This window comes from Phalacrocorax aristotelis, unplaced genomic scaffold, assembly GCF_949628215.1.
Source record: "Phalacrocorax aristotelis unplaced genomic scaffold, bGulAri2.1 scaffold_85, whole genome shotgun sequence".
Taxonomy (NCBI): domain Eukaryota; kingdom Metazoa; phylum Chordata; class Aves; order Suliformes; family Phalacrocoracidae; genus Phalacrocorax; species Phalacrocorax aristotelis.
The window spans coordinates 93893-111000 of NW_027441196.1; the positions used below are offsets into that span (position 1 = coordinate 93893).

The window sequence follows — 17108 nt, forward strand, 5'->3', positions numbered from 1 at the left end:
GGCAAGGACCCCACCCGCTCCCACAGGGGAGGAACGACGTGGCTCGACTCTCTTTTTCAGGTGTGCAGGACCGCTCTCTATCTCTGCGCTCCGTTTTTGGGGCCAGAGCGGGTGCAGGAGACCATCATCACCTCCATCGGTCTGAGCGCAGCCGAGCTGCAGTACGAGGTTTGCCATTGCCTGGTGAGTGAGCTGTGCCCTGGGGAGAGGTTGTGGCCACAGGGCCCTTCCCCAGAACCGAGAGGGGAGCATGAGGTGACATGCCACGGGTGGGCAGGGTGCGAGCCGGGTAGCTGGTGCAGAGGCACGGCCACCCCTTCTGGACACCTGCGCTCTCTCTCTCGCTCCCTCTTTTCTCTCCCTTTCCCCTTGTGGCCCACCCAGCCAACCGGCCGTGGGTCAGCAGAGGGGTCTTTTTGGCCAGAGAAGAAATTGTGCCTCTCTGCTTGCCCCTAGGTCAGAGATGCCCCTGCTGTGCTGGAGAGGCTCCGCAGCATCGCCAGGAGCCGCCACCTCGAGAACGGGCAGGCGCTGCACTCTGCCACCATTGCAGTCCTAGGTGAGAGTCAGGGCTGGGGCCCGATGCTGTGCTCCTCCCTGCCAAGATGGCCACGGTGGCCTGCGCTTTCCCCATCTGCCCAGGGAGGCCAGGGCTGGGGCCGGCCTTAGGAGGGCTGCCACAGAGGGGTTTGCCGAGGGCTCAGTGCGAGCGTAGGAGAAGGGCTGCAGAGCGGGTGCCGGTGGGGAGGCTGGACCCCGCACGAGGCGACGCTCAGCTCTGGCGGCTGCTATGTCGCGACTGTAAAGTTCTGATCTTTCTAGCCTTCCCCTCCAGCTCCCCAAGCACGTCCCAGGTGTAGGGGAGGGCCACAAGCCAGGGCTGTGGGGCAGTGCCTTGACACTCACCTCTTTGTCCCATGCCTTAGGAGACATCCTGGAAAAAGCAAGAGGCCTTAGCGGCTCTTGCCGGCAGCAGGAGTGAGGCTCCTATTCTCAGGTAGGTTTGAGCAGAGCCGAGCTCTGGCTCTGCTGGTCAGGGAGGAGCTTGGAGGCCTGGCAGCAAAAGGCCTGGCTCGGAGCAGGAGAGGAGCACCCAGCAAGGGCAGCTCCTCATCGCCCCTCCCGTGTCACTGCAGCTTCCTATTGCCCGCGGCCAGAGGCAGACAAGATCTTCTGCGACTGTGACAGTGACCACTGCGAGCCGGGGGTACTTATGGCAATAAACCTCCTTTGACCGCCACGCCGATGGACAGTGATCTTTCTTTCCTAGAGGCAGGGGGGCCGTGCCAGGGCTGCGCCAAGGCCTGAGGGGATGCACCCACAGGTGCTGAGGGAGCTGGCTGATGTGACCACAAGGCTGCTCTCAGTGACCCTTGAAATGTTGCAGCAACTGGGGAAGGTTCCTGAGGACTGGGAGAAAGCAAATGTGGCTCCTGTCTTCAGGAAGGGCCAGAAAGAAGATCCAGGGTGGCACAAGCTGGTTGGCCTCACTTCAGTCCTTTGGGACATGGGGGACCACAGGGGTTTGTTCACTTTGGGTTTAGGTAGTGTTGTGACACCATCTCCCATAACACCCTCACTGAGGAGGTGACAAAGGTCGAGTCCGATAAGAGGCTGTGGAGGGAGACTGAAAACGTTCCCGTGGATGCCCAGAGGGCTGCAATTTGTGGCACAAAACCCCGTGAGAGGATCGCTCACTAGCGGTGTGCCAAGTTTGGGCAGCGGTGCTGATGCAACGTCCACTCCTCACAAGTGATGAAGACACCGTGGCAGAGCACGCTCTCAGCTAGTTGGCAGGTGACAGGGTGCCACGGTGCTAAACCCCGACTAGGGTCGTTGGGAGACTCCACATGAGGAGGGTTTAAGGTTTTAATATCAAGTTTACTTATTTGAGGATATTTGATGTTGTAGGGGATTTTTACTAAGAGAAGCGCTCTCTACTGAATATACCGAAATCACATGATAGTGAAATCCCAACAGAAGCAGAAGAGAGCAATTGCACTCTACAGCGGAATCAGATGGCAAATAGGATTCCCATTACCTATCTCCATATGCTCACTGTCAGGATGCTGGGTGTCCCCAGTCGCCAGGAAGGAGTACATGGGTTTAAGGCAGCTGAAGCCCATTTCTCTCTTCCAAGTATATTTTGCCGGCTTTTTGACTTTTACACTCTATGCTGGCTTGGGCCACCTACCACCACATATACGCTTCTCCCATGCTGGTGTAGCTGGCTCAGGGCAATAATACTTTCTAATGATTATTTTAGGCAAGACCATTACGTAACTACTTTACCCACTCAATTGATACGTCCATGAATCTACAACAAAAGGCGCCATCCAGTCCCCTTGGTGTTGAGGCAAGTTCTGCTTGCTTTACAACAGCCATAGTCACCTCCTAACATTATTTTCTGAGCTGCGTGAGCCCATCATCCTTGCCGAGCTTCTCCTGTGTGGGGTTTGTTTTGGTCAGTCACATAGGAGCCGAAGGAGCAGCCACCACAACAGCCAGGCGTAACAGAGCTGGGGAAGCCCTGGCCGTGAACGACTTGTTCTGGCAAAGTAATTGCCTCTTTAGAAGAAAAGGTTTTACACTGTTCGAATCAAATACAAACAGTTCTGCATACAGAGGGAGCGAGTCATTTACCTACACCAAAATTAGGGGCAAAGTTTCTTTGGATCTCCCACCTGAGCCTCTTTTGTATCAAATTCTCCTTCTTGTCTCCCATCCTCGTGTGACGCACAACAGCAAAGAGCCTGGGACCATCGTCTAAAGAACCCCCCATAGGAACGGGTAGGCTGCCGTGGGGTCCCTCTAGGCGGTGCAATACCCACGCTTTACAAACCCAGCCTGGAGGCAGTCTTCTAGAACTGCACTAGCAAGGATTGCCTCAAAGGGGCTAAGCCTTTCCCTCGGTCTCCTGGCTCTGCTTCCGTTCACACAGCCCAGGATGGCCTTGGCCACCTTTGACTCCAGGGCGTGCTGGTGGCCCATGTGCCGTTCACCGTCCACCAGGTCCCCAGGGCCGCTTCCACAGAGCAGCTCCAGAGCCAGGCAGTGCCCAGCCTCTGTGGCTGTGATTTGTTAGGCTGCTGCAGGGGCAGGGCTTTGCTTTTCTCCCTGCTGAAATTCCTAAGGTTCATGCCAGCCCATGCCTCTCGCCGGTTGAGCTCCCCGGGGCTGGCCGCTTTCCCCCAGAAGGCTATCATCTGCAAACCTGACAAGCGTGCCTTCCATCACCTCTTCAAGGTCACTGATAAAGAAGTTATACAGGACAGGTCTCCAGATGGACGCATGAAATGCTCCTGTCGGTACTGCTTTCTAGTTAGAGTATGAACCACTTAGTCACAAGCCTCTGAGCCCAACCGCCCCTCCGGCATTTGACCCAACTGGTTACCCAGGCATGGTGACCAGAACTTGCTCACCTGGATGCACGGCTATTGTTGGGGATGCTATTGAAAGGCTTGCTGAAGTCAAAGTCAAAGATGCCTTTTCACTTCCTCTCCATGACCTTTCAGAGATGATACGGAGCAGCCCCACTATGACTTTGGCCTGCTCTCTTAGCCCCTTTGGCTGCAGCCCCTCTAGTCCCCCAGACTCTAAGAGCTTCCGTTAAATAAACCACCCCTGAATTGCTCCTTGCCCACTGCTGCTTCTGCTTCTTCTCCTCACACCCTGCCTTGATGCACACAGGCCTGGGAGACCCTTCTCGTGGAGACTGAGGAAAGGAAGATTTCTGAGGATGCAGCTCTGACCTACCTGCACCTCCTCTTCCTATTTCATCTGCTCGATTCGGCAGCAGGCCCGCGGTTTCCCTTTTCATCGCCTTACTGTTAATGAAGCAGTAGCAGCTCATCACTCTGCCCATACCCTCACTTGCAAGCATCTCTCCTAGGGTGACGGACACCCGGCTGCACCCTACGACACTCCGAGGTCTAGAGAGAGACAAAGACCCCAAACCTCAGGAAATAAGACACCGAAAAATCATAAGTGAGATCGAAGGGTTGAAAGAACCAGGATGGTCAGCCTTGAAACCTTGCCTAGAGAGAACAGAAAGCCCCTAAAGCAGAGAGATGGGAATAGCTGCCCTGGGGCTCACCATTGCTCAGGCAGAAGCTCTGCAGAGCTTCTCCCCAGCCCCTCGTTCCCCAGGCTGTCTGTATATCCCAGGTTGCCATGCCCCAGGGGCAAAATCAGGCACTTGCCCTCATTAAACTTTATACAGTCGGTGATTGCCCAGCTCTCCAGCCTGTCCAGGAGACATGGTAGTGTTAGGAGATAGGGTAGTCTCGGGTTGACGGTTGGACTTGGTGATCTTAGAGGTCTTTTCCAACCCTAATGATTCTGTGATTCTATGGTCTCTCTACAGGGCCTCTCTGCCCTCGAGTGCCAACAGCTCCTCCCAGTTTTGTGTCGTCAGCAAGTTTAGTTAGTATTCCTTCAAGCCCTGCACCCAAGGCATTTACCAAGAGATTAAAGAGTACCAGAGCCAAGATGGAGCCCTGTGCAACCCCACTAGTGACTGGCCGCCAGCCCGATGTAAGCCATTGACTATGACCCTTTGAGCCCGACCCATCAGCCCATTGCTCACCCACTGCATGACGTGTTTATCCAGCTCTGTGCTGGACAGTTTGTCCAGGAGAAGACTGTGAGAGACAGTAGCGAAAGCTTTACTGAAATCCAAAAAGATCACATTGGCCGACTTCCCTTGTTCAGCTAGGTGCGTGACCTCGTCATCGAAGGAACTCAGATTTGTCGTCGTTGCCCATTTGTCGCTCCAATTCATCCTCTCCCCCCAAATCCATACCCTGGCGGGCCTGCCTCAGGCCCTGGCAGGAGGGCTGGAGCAATGGCCTTGGGGGGCGACGGGGTGGTTTCCGTTTCTGCGAGGCCTGGAGGGTGCTGGGCCGTTCCTGCAACACCTTGCTGGCCGAGTTGGACAGCCACGCGGGCAGGGGCGGAGGCGGCGGGGGCGGAGGCAGGCAGGCCGGGCGGCTGTCCGGGCCAGTGGGGGCTGGTTCCCCCCTGGTGCCCCATGGCTGGCGGGCCGCTTTCCCAGGCACACGTGATGGCTGCTGGTATCGGGTCCAGCTCTCGGAGGGGCTGGGGGGGTCAGTCCCGCTGTCCGGGCGTGAGGGGCAGCTGCTGGTGTCGGGCCGGGCTCTCGAAGCTGCGGCGAGGCGCCTGCGGAGAGAGGAGGCTGCTGAGGCCCTGCCACGCCTGCGGTGCCCGGAGGGTGTGGGGCAGAGCTGCGCCCCCCACGGGGTCTGGGAACCCGGCTGCATGTGGGAGCTGTGGGCACGGAGAGCTCTGTGCAGAAAATGGGGCGCCCCGCACCCCTCGGGTGGGGCTCTGCTCCCAGAAGCTGAGAGCTGGGAAGGTTTGTCACCACAGCCTGAGCTGCTGGGACACCTTGGCCAAGGGCAAGCTCTGGGATTTACAGCATCACCTAGCAGGGTGATTTCTGCCGCTAGGCTCACTGGCGGGGAGATGTCACTATTGCAGTTCTCTCTTTCTACGGCAACGTCATGCCTTGTTGTTACTTCCTGACCTTCCTCTGCCTATGTCGGTCACTGGCTCTGCTCTTGTCCAAGCAGGGTCCCTTTTAACCCACATTTGTCTCAGTAAGAAGGGGTTACAGAAAAGAATGCCCACGAATTGAGAGGCCAGTTAAAACTCAGCTCTCCAGAATACCCTGCCTCTAAATGAGTCTCAGCAAATAGCAGCCATCTCATGCAGAAGTTTGGCAAAAGACCTCCCAACGACTCACCGTCTTCTCTTCCTCCACAGGTGGATCAGACAACAAAAAAACATCCCAAGCAGTATGGACCCCAAGACCGCCACGGCACCTTCTATGCAGAACTTCTGGAAATCCTTAGGATCCGTGTCGCTTGAGCTTCTCTTGCCATCCACACCTGGAGGAACAGTTCTGCACGTTACTGTGTCCTGCGTGCTACTGGTAATCTCACAGGAGGCCTGACGTTGCCAGGAGATGTTTGTCCTCACTTTGTTAGCTTCTCTGAACCAGTGAACATCCTGGGGCTGCAACGTTTCCTTGGTTTCAGTAGAAACCAAGGAAAGTCCCAAAGCCCTTGCAAATCAATGCACTCTGGAGCATCTCTTTCTCCTCTCACCTCTGCCTACACTCCGGGATGGCCATAACCCAGTTTTCCCCGTGCCATGGGTTTGCTCCCCCTTCTTGGCTACCCTTCCCATTTGCACACAATTTCTTTGGTGCTCGCCCACCCTCGCTCTCCGAGGCTTGCTGGTGCCGCTGCACGGAGACTCTCTCTGACCCGTTGGGACAAGCTGTCCCACGGAACAGAACTCATGAGGCCAGATGGAGAGCACATGGGGGAGCGCAGCTCTTTGACCAACCGCCCCTTTGAGCAGCACGGACAAAACCCATCCCTGCATCGGGGAGCGCCACCCCCAGCTCTCCCTCCCCAGCCCAGTGCCCACACCCCGAGGGCATGGAGTCAGGCCCTCTCAGGAGACACCTGACCCTTGTTCTCCCCCTTTGCCTTTTCTCCAGCGTGGGCACGCTTGCACGCCTCCAGTTCTCAGGAGTTGTCTCCCACCTATGGCCCCTGCAAGACTGCTCAGTACCTGCACTCTTCTGAAAAAATTCATACGTCCTGGCGCGGTGGGCTTCCCCGGGGTTGGACAGCACTGCCAAGAAGGAGAGAAAGGTAAAGCCTCAGCATTGCTCAGGCCCACAGGATGCAGAAGGATGGTGCAGGATCCCTCTGCCCCAGCAGCGAATCCCTTTGGACCCCAGTTCACAGGAGGGATCCCCCTCTGTTGTGCCCAGGGCCTCTGGGGACTCACAGCAAGCTCGGGGTACTCAGGGAGGGACATTTGATTAAGAGTCGTCTTTCCCATCATCTACTGAACGTGGCTCAGGTGGCCTTGCTCCCAAAATGGCAGAGGTCTGAAAATCCTGTGAATGGGCTGCGGTGGGAGGTGAGCATTCCACCACATCCGCAGAGGGTTACCAGCATCTCTCTGGCCCGCTGATGGCAATAACCACCGCAGCCCCGAGACGACCGTCATCCTCAGAGAGCCGCTCCTGGCTTCTTTGAGAACACTAGCTCTGTACTAAGGGTTTGGCTGCCGACCCAATGTGCAGTAGCGGCACCAGGGGAGGAGCCTGCAGACGCCCAGCGCTTTTGATATGTGACCCTGGATGACTGGGGGGCAGCAAGTACTTGGCATGCCTGTTGATTGAATTGCTGCTGTTTTTTCATCAGAGACTGGCACTGCGTGACCGCCTCTTTCCTGAAGCGCCTCCTTCCCCACAGTCTCACGGTCCATCTCTTTAGAAAGAGGGTCACTTTAATGAGAAGCAACCGTTCCTCATCAGGAGCGTGGTGTTTTCAGGAGGCAAAATACGTTAATAACACTTAGAAACAAAGCCTGGGCATTTGGGGGTGCACCTCGTCTCTAGTCCGAACTATGTGTCATTCGCAGAGAAAAATTTAAGCACTAGGCACTTTCCAGTTTACCAGTAGACAGCAAAAGCTGACCTACTGAGAGCCTAGGAGATTGCATGGCATCTTCTTGTTTGCACTTAGTTCATTTTCGGCAGACTTCAAGATGATGGTAAATGACTTTGTTCAGAGAGGGCAGGAAGATGCTGCACCCAGTTCCGCTGGGGAAAGAGCCCTTTGGAGAAGCACGTCCCATCATGCCAACTCCATCACACGGTAAGGGCAACAGACACAGACGCCGGGCTGAACCCCAAGCTCTTGCAACCATGTTATGGGCACTTTCACAAGTGGCAGCAAAGAGCCCACGGTCCCCCAAAACAAGAGGAAAACCAGAGCCAAGTTTTCTAAAACACAGCTGGAAACAGACAGCTAAACCACCCAAGACTGAAGTCACAGCCCCTCATTTTAGCTGCCTTCAAGTTAGCTGTCCGGCCTCAAGCTGGGTGTGCAGCTCTCAGCTGCCCCTGACCGTGAGGTGTCACCGAGAGACCTCAGACATCAAGGAGGACAACGGAGCTGGCTGGAGCAGGCTCCCATCCTTGCCAGGCATTCCTGCAGCCCCGGCAGGGTCTGCCGGTCTCAGTGACCCCAAAGTGCCTGCACATCCTCATGCACACCATGCATGGAGCTTTCGGGAGAAAGGATTCCTTGGAGCTCACACCAGCTCTGAACTCAAGCCCAGAGAGCCCGCAGGCTTTGCAGCAGCCACTGGGAGCAGCAGAGGCTCGGAGGGGCTGTCAAAGACACCTTCGCAGGGCAGAGTATCCCAGGGCACATCACCGAGCCCGAGCCGTGCCCTCTCTGCTCTTCTGCGTGTCTGAGCATTGGCCAAGAAATTGTTGAGTAAAATTTCACATGAACAGCATCTTCAACCCTAAATGCACATTCCTTGAAGTGACATACCTGTGGGATCATCCTGAGGCTCCCAGAGAACATCTGCCTGAGGCGCCTGGAGACCATGGCCTGGAGGCACGGCTGTAATCAAGCACATTTCCATTAGCTGTTGTGATCGACTTCTTTCCCAGTGACCTGCAGTGACTGGAGGGGGGTCAGGTAATGACACGGGTGGAGATTTCCAAAGCCGCAGAGGGGCCTGAGTGGCCTGTTGGCTGGCACCTGGAAGCTCTCAAAATACTGTTTCCAGGCCGTGTGACACACGCCTCAAGCACCGGATGGACATACGGCCCCTTGGGGATTTCTTACTGGGAGATCTCTACTGTGCACAAAAAAGGCCCACATGGAAGCACTGGAGGGAAAAAATGGTCATTTGCACATCTCGTGGAGAAGGGCCTGCTGGGCAGTGGGAGTGCCCCATCGCTGCCCCATCTGTTCCCCCGGGCTGAGGGCTGGGGCTGTGTGTCGGGGACCTGGGTTTGCCAAGGAGAGCACTGCAGGGCTAGAGCAGGAATGCTCCCGTCTTCCTGAGCGGACGTCTCCCCAGGACAGACATCCCCGAGGCTGAAAGCTGGACCCAGCTGGGGAGCGGCAGAGCCACGGCCCCGGGCACAGCTGTCACCAGCCCGGCATAGAAGCGCTCCCGAAGGCTACTGCCTTGCTCTGCTGTGCAGCGCTGGCGCCGACGTGCAGGCTGCGGGAAGGCTGCAGCGGGACTGGGTGGCACAGGGCCAGCTCTAGGGATGCTTTCTCACCCCACGGCACTGCTCCCGGCCCCACCATTCACCTGGAAAATCCCCCTGCAGTGGCCGCGGCCCCCTGCGCCTCCCCGCAGCACAACTGCCTCCCACTTGCCCCTGGAGCCGGCCATGGCTCCCCTGGCTCAGCCCAGCCCTGCTGCTCTCCCAGCCTTGCCCCACCATGGTCCCGGCCCCGCTACCACCCCAATGTGCGCTGGGCGCTGCTCCACGCTGCCCAGGGCTGCATGCCAGCCCTCGCCTGCCCACCTACCTAATCCCCATGCTTGCCATGGAGCAGCCTGGATGTCCTGGGCTTGCAGGGCCACCAATAGGAGAATAATAAGGAGGCACGTGGGGGCCATGGTCCCCCGTGCCTGCACCGTGCTGCTGCTGCTGCGGCTGCTGCTGCTACCGCTGCTGCTGCTGCTACTGCTGCTGCTGCCGGCACTGGCCAAGCTGTACCCGCGGCACAGCACAATATATCATGGCACGGCACAGCGGGGTCTGTGACCTCACAGTGCGCCCTCCCCACCCACCCAGCCACGCCCATGGGGTGCCACCCCGCCCCTAAGCACTGCTCCCCTGGAACACCCCACCCCACTTGTCACCTCAGGAGGGGGACTTTCACAGCCTGGCCAGCGCTGCCCCTCTGTCCACCCCTGTGATCTCTGCTGCAGAGTTTCTTTGCGTTTCCTTCCCCACTCTGTGATGGAGCAGCCAGATGCAGCAGACTTGTGAACACAAGGGATTTCTCCTTCCAGGTCCGCTAGAGCCCAATCAGGTGGACTATCGCACCCAGGAGGCTCGTCCTATCCCAGCCTGATGGATGTGGCCGCTGCTGTTGCTGTGTGTGTGTCCGAGAGACTTGCGCTGCTTTCCAAAGGGCCAGACACACCAACACACGCGCAGACTTACACAATTAATGTGACCGGCAAAAGAGATGGGCACAGTCGGAGCAATGCCTTTGCCAGCACCCATGTATACGCAACCACTGCTTAGATAAACACGAACACAGCCCGGTCCTTTTCTGCCTTTCCAGATGAGCAGGGCTGGATGTTTACTGGTGAAACATAAACACACCTTCACTCCCTAGATTCATAAGCGCAGCGTGTTCATAGATTCCTCCAATAACAGCGTGGAAATCAAGTACCTGCAATATCCGTGGCTGGCTGTCAAGCTCCTCACCCAGTCATGGGTGCAAACCTTGGGCCTTTCTAGGTAGAATGTAGGACTTTGAAATATGGCACTCCTTGAAAACGTTGCTCGTTCAGTAGCAGGTTGACTTGTTCCTGGCTGGCAAACTGAAGAGCACCGTGAGGTCAGGCTGCCAAAAGCCGAGCTGGTGCTCTTGAGGAGAATGCCCATCGACTGTAAATAGGGAAATCTGGCATGCTTTCGAAAACCTGGTGCGCAACACAACACTGCTGTTTCAAAAGAGCATTAAAAGAGTATATTTAAAAGAGCATTAACAGCATCGTGAATATTTACACACAATCTCCAGGTGCAGACCGCCTTCCCTGGGGAGAAGGGACATGCTATTCACATAAACAGCCGATGTCTTTCCCTGTTTTCAATATCCCTGGGCAGCTGAGACATTGCCTGCGGACGTAGATGAGAGCCCCCAGCCCCTGGAGGGGGGGCTGGAGGATGGGCACGTCAAAGGGGCCTGATGGGAGCCCTGCAGGGCCTCATCCCTTGGACCAACGGGCACCTTCCCTTGTCACACAGAGCGTCTCATGGGCTGGAAAAGGGACGCTCTGCAGAGTTGCTGGCAAGTCTCTGGAGAAGAGCTTCCCCCTCCGCCTCTCCCAAGGCCTCTCTCAGCTCCAGCGCCCTTCCCAAGGACAGCCGCAGCAGGTGGGTGCAGGCAGCACTGCAGGGAAGGACAGGCAGCGGCCACAAGAGTCGGCACTGCGGGAAAGGCGGCACCCCGGAGAGCCTGCCGGGGTCCCCAGTGTGTGCGAGACAGTGCCCAGGAGGGTGGTTTTAAATCTAGGCTACCCCCTGTCTAACCATCTATGTGAGAGTACAACCTGACCCGGTGTGACACATAACACCAGCGCTGTGAAGAGATGTGACGTTCAAATGAAAAATGGGACAGTTTGAACAGCTTTTAGTAGCCTGCAGGAAGCAAAAGGGGAAGCGCTGTATATAGAACAAAAAAATAGACTGAATAAATTTCTGAACCTGCTGTGAGAAGTTATGCCATATCGAAGTGCACGTCTGCAAGCCCTGCGCTGCACTATGTGAGCCCTGCTCACATGCAGTGATCTGGCTGATGGGGCAGAGTGTACCCTCGGACAGCTTGCAGGTGGCACAGAAGTGGGAGGAGAGGCCTATGCGCCAGCGGGTCGTGCTGCCGACCAGAGGGGCCCTGAGAGGCTGGAGAAAGGGGCTGACAGGACCCTCATGCAGCTCACCCCGGGGAAGGGCGAAGTCCCGCACCTGGGAAGGAACAAGCCCTTGCACCAGTACACGCTGGGGGACACCCAGCTGGAAAGCAGCTGTGCAGACTCCTGGGGACATGGTGGACCCCCAGCTGACCAGTTTGGAGCCGGCAAAGTGCTCCTGGGGCACAGGCGGCTAACTGAGTCCTGGGCTGCAGTAGGCAAGGCATCAGCAGGAGATGGAGGGAGGTGACCCTTCCCCTGTGCTGTGTCCAGCTCTGGGCTCCCCAGTGCAAGACTCACAGAGCCATACTGGAGAGACTCCCCGCCCAGTTTCCGTTGGGGTTGGACCGTTGGAGCCAACCGCCACCAGTGCCGGCAGGACGGAGCTGTGCTGGCGTGGAGCAGCGCTGGGAGGAGGCAGAGTCTGGCGTCGGTCTCGGACTAGCAAGCCGGTGACTTTAGAGCAGAACACACTTTTCTCTGGACTTTGGGTAGGAAAAAACAGCCTTCACTGAGTGGTCTGGGAGGTGGTTAACAGATTGACTTTCAGCCTGAAGTCCTTCAATCTCTGCTAATTGAATATGGTGCCTGTGCAGATGGGATACACCGTGCAATGTCACTAATTTTTCCTGTCGTCTCTAACCCAAAACTCAAACGAAGTCCTGTCCCGTCGGCTCCTTATCTGAGCGTAGACAAGAGTCACCTTAACTTAATGGAACGTCAAGATTCACTCTATTTTTATCACCTTAGAATATGCAACAAATAAATACTTCCTTATTACTCAGCTTTCCAGAACGTGATTTGGTTTGACTTGCTAGAATCCAGGTGGGGATTTGCTTGTCTGTAGTGCTGCAGTGGGATTACTGGCAGCGAGCGTTTGTGTGGTGGTGATGCCTAAAGAGACGAGTTGGGTTGGTGCTCCACTGTGTTAGTTTGCCGATCAACCTGATAAATCTCAGAGTTTGAGGTGGAAAGGCAAGCTGTGTGCTGACGTAAGCGTATAGCCTGTGAGTTACTTATGTTTGTGAAAAAATGACATCGTTTTGTAAGTCTTATTTCTTAAATCTAAGTAAGCTGGGAACAGGGAAAGTAAAGGTTCAGAAGGATCACGTCACACCTTGAATCTGTGTCTACCAAAGTGATTTGCAATCGAATGTAGTTGTAACTCTCCGTTGCCTCAGGGAGTTTTTCTACACCACAAAGAAGTGGTTCACTTTTGAACGTGAAGAACATGAAGAACCTTTGGTGGGGAAATTTGGTTGTAGTGTGGTAAAGGTTATGAAGAGTCCTCGTAACCTAAGGAGGGAGGTCCTCATCACCTTCCTCCTAAGAGTCATCGAGACTTGGAGCAGCAAGAATTCGCATAATCAAAAGGCTTTTGGTAGTGCTTTGAGTAGCAGAGAAGGTTGGAAATGTAATTTGGTTTCCAGGAAACGTGAAAGAAAATACAGTTGTCTAGATTACTGTGGGCGCTGCTAAGATTAGAATTCTTGTAGCCAAGAGGAAAGGTAAATTCTGCAGCAGCTTGCCAGGCAGCGCAGTCACAGCAAGCCCTCGATCTGGGAGAGGAGGAAGCCTTGGGGCTTAGGGTTTTTTTTATTTTCCCGCACCTCTGGGAGAAGAAAAAACAACGTATAAAGGAAAGGATACGTTGTGATGGTCACGTCTCTGTTTTGTTGTCGTGTAACACTTTGCTGTTGATGTAAAGCTCCCTGTTGTCATCGTGTTGCATTTTGCAAGGAGGCTAAAGGCCAGCCTGCGTCCTGTTCTTGCAGAGCTTAGTGCAGGAGTCTTGGCGTGCTCGTGTCTCTGCTCTGGCAGTCAGCGCTGTGCTGGGAGGGGCTGCAGGTGCTGAAAGGTCTGTCTTCATCAAGGCCTTGTAACAAAGCTGCTGGCAGGCGGCTTTGCGTGTTACAGAGCAGCGTGCGCTTCTCCTCGGCAGGAGTCAGCTTTTTGCCGAACAAGCTGCTGTGCTTTTTGCTGTTGTTTCCGGCTGCCTTTGTCAATTTGTGTTCTCATTCATGAAGGCGCTGGTGTGCATTCAAAACTTTTTTGCTTTCCCTGCTTGCTATTTTGATTCTAAATGAGGGCTGGTGCAAACTGTACTAAGCTATTATCTCCCTTCCACGCTTTCTAGAAATACTCCTTTCCCGTGGCAATGGTGTGTGTCTCCCCTGCAACTCGGCCGCTGCCTCGTCTGAGGTAGAGCCATGATTTGCCCTAATACCCGTTTGGCAAAGAAGGCGCGGGCTGTATCCCAGTGCTGACGGGCTGTGAGCAGTGGGAGGGCGAGGCTGAGATTTGTCTCTCTTACTTAAGGCCCTTAAATAGGATAAAGTTTCTCGTACTTAACTGATATTCTATGTTTTGTTAGAGCTAATGTTCTCAGAGTAGGGAATGGCAATTGCTAAGCTGTAATAACAGAATGCACCATTGCAGATGAAGTGAACTCAGTTAAAAAACTGTAGAAAATGTAGTAAACGCAAGGCAGTAACGCATTTTTGTACAGGGCTTTTTTTATTCCTTGTTTTCTTTTTTCTTGATCTAATTGGAAACAATGCTGGGTGTTTAAGACTTACAATCCTGTATTTACTTTCTTGTTTCTGATGGGCTAATTCTGGCTCCACCTTTGAGTGATTTCTATTCAGCTTGTCCTTTTATGTTCTTCCCTTCAGTGAGACAATGCTCTTAAGGCAACTTCAGCCTAGATCTAAGGAAGGGATAACGAGGACTATCAAGCAGCTTTGTAACCAAATCTCATAATTTATACCTTTTCCAGTGAAGGCGATGCTGTGAGTTTACATCTGTTGCAGTGAGCATTCGCTGAGAGAAGACACTTGGCATCAGGACAAGTCATGTATGAGGTAAGACGTGCACGTACGTGAAAGGATGGAAACAGTCGTTTTCTCTGAACGAGTATCGGTGAAGTTGGCAGGGGTGATATTTACCATGAAAATTCAGAGGTGACTTAAACAAACAAAAAGACTCTTTTGCTGGGTCTTCTTGGGCACGGCCTTTGTCCATTCTTTTTGAAAACAAGTCATACAATTTCATACCGCAGCGTCGTGTGTTCCAGCTAGACTCGTCTGCAAAAAGCCTGTATAAATTCATTTCCTGAAGAGGAAGCAGCTTTTACAAATAGCATGTTCTTCATTTAAACACCAACTCAATGGCACGTGGGGAGAGAAGACGGGGCTTTGAATAGCTCTATTTAACCAAACTGCACACTTGCATAAGCTTCTGTCTGCCTCCCTTTCTTAAAAGGCGGTCACAGAGCTTGACTCTGTTCTGATCTTCAGGTTTATATTCTTGTTTTTCTTTTGAGCTCTGTCAGCAGGACTTCGAATGAAGTGTACCTACAGGGTCTCTTCAGTGTTGATCCTGTAACATAGTAGCTAGAAAGAGAACTCTTTCTACTTTTTGGCTGCATTACCCACGAAATCTACTCCTGAAGCCAGCAAAATACGTAAATACAGTAAAGTGTGGTATGATTGGTTCAAAAGAGTATATGTAAATTTTTAGAAGTGTCCCCAAAGCTGTTGCCTTTAAAATGTAGATGAGCTCAATTTTGAAAACGTGCAAAGCTTTGACAGCCAAACTTCCCCGTTATGGCTTGATAGTTGTCTTGCCTGCCAGATGTAGTTTCTCTTTGGCATCAGATTAAGTGCCTGGGAGAGATACAGTACAACATGCATGTTATATTAGATACACACTTTCCTTCGTGCTTAGGTATAACTCCGAGAGCCCATTGGTGCCTCACAGCTCGCACCCCAGGAGGCCGCCCCGAGGCACAGCTCAGGGAGGCCGGAGCGGGGCCCAGGCCCAGCTGGCTGCTGCCAGGACAGGCCCGGGGGCGGCCTGGGGCTGCGGGACAGGCCTCGGGCCACGGGCTGGGGCCGGGGCAACATGGCCGCCCGGCAGCCCCTGCCCCAGGGCTCCAGCTCCCAGCATGCCCCGGGGCGCGCCTTCCCGCCGCCCGACCCTGCGCGGGCACCGCCCCCCCAGCCCGAGCCCGCCGCCCCCCCGCAGGCCCCACGGCCGCCTCCCCGGGGCTGCCCAGGCCCTGCTCCGGGACACCCGCTGGGCGGGGAGGGGGCAGGGGGGAGACAGCAGCAGGCAGACACACAGAGGGAGCAGGAGAACAGGGCGCAGCTGGGCAGGGAGTGGAGGAAGGAAAAATCCTGGTAAGGAGCCGGCAGAGGGACAGAGGGACGGAGCGAGAAACAGATGGAGGGCAAGGGGGCAGCGGGGCTCCGGGCGAGGGAGCGGGACAGGGGGTCAGAGAGACGGTAAAGGCACCAGGAGAGCGCAGGGACAGAGACGTGGCAGAGGGAGCGGGGCAGGGGGACAGAGGGGAGAGGGGCGGAGGGAAAAGGCAGCGGGGAGAGAGAAAGGGGGAGGCCGGGGCGCAGAGCGGGACACAGGGCGAGGGGAGGGCGGGAAACGACCCCGAGAGACTGAGGCAGAGAGGGCTGTGGGTCAGGACAAGGAGGCGCAGAAGGGCACAGCAGCCGCGGCCTCCAGGGTGGAGACGCAGGAGGAGCAGAAGGGGCCGGGGAGCAGGACGGAGGCCCCGAGAGCAGCAGGGCCAGCTGAGTGGGGAATACAGGCGGGAGAGAGGGCACAGGCTGCAGCACAGAGGGGAAACGGCCGGCAGGACATGGCGACAGAGAAAGGAGGTGGCCAGGGAGCGGGAGAGAGGTGTAGGGAAAGGAGAAGGGAAAGGAGACCATAGCAACAGGCTATAGGACAGACAGGGAGGAGTTAGAAAACAGAGGCGGACAGTCAGACAGAAAAAGAAAGAGAAAGTAAAAAAAAAAAGTGATGGGAACTGGGGAGGGAGCAAAAATAGTCATTCTGGGCAGGTGCCCCAGGCCCTGTCCTGGGCCCAATTCTGCACCCTAATACTGGTGATGAGCATCACCTAGCAGGGTGGCCAGACTGGGGTAAAAAAGCCCAGCTGGGGGGAAAAATCACCCAGTTGTTTTCTGTTGGTTTTCGTTTTGGTTTTACTTCAAAAAATCCCTGAGGCTTTTTACCACCGGCAATAGCATTTCACCCAGAAGGAGGTGTTTTGCTGTTGAAATTTTGGTCTCTTACCACCTGACTAACACAGATTGCCTTGTGTTCTCCCTAGCCCTTCTTTTCTGAGCAAGGTGCCTCAGCTCTCCCGTAGGAGACAGGTACAAGTCAGAACAAGTGCCCGCATTTCGGATGTTACCACCCTCTTTGCTCTCCAGCCTGGCAGAACGAGGAGGAGCCACAGCCAGGCAAGCCAAAGAAGGAGGGGGATGAGGCAAAGCTGGGCTCGCAAACTCTGTAGCAAAACAACCCACAGCTGCAGCCAGTTTCTGAGGCAAAACCAAGGAAGGCGACTGATCTCTTGGAAGCAGTCAAGCTCGGTGACTTTGCCTCGTTAGATGTCTGATCAAGAGGACAAGCCTGAGAGCAATTTTTGCCTGTGCCTTGTAGAGTTGTAAGTCAAGCAGTTAGCTTAGCCATGTTCATGGTGATAGTGCCCCAGACCAATACTTGCAAGGCTCTGAAATACAAACAAGCATCCTCCTACCTTATAACCTAAGCGGTAGCACACG

The 17108-nt window shown here is 55.0% G+C and overlaps 1 long non-coding RNA gene across 1 annotated transcript; it reads left to right on the forward strand.

The window, feature by feature from the left end:
* Positions 1-60: 60 nt before the first annotated feature.
* On the forward strand, positions 61-1239 carry LOC142051042 (uncharacterized). Its single transcript, XR_012658264.1, has 4 exons — positions 61-183; positions 457-559; positions 927-997; positions 1137-1239. It is a non-coding gene; the product is annotated as an uncharacterized LOC142051042 (long non-coding RNA).
* The last annotated feature ends 15869 nt before the right edge of the window (positions 1240-17108 follow it).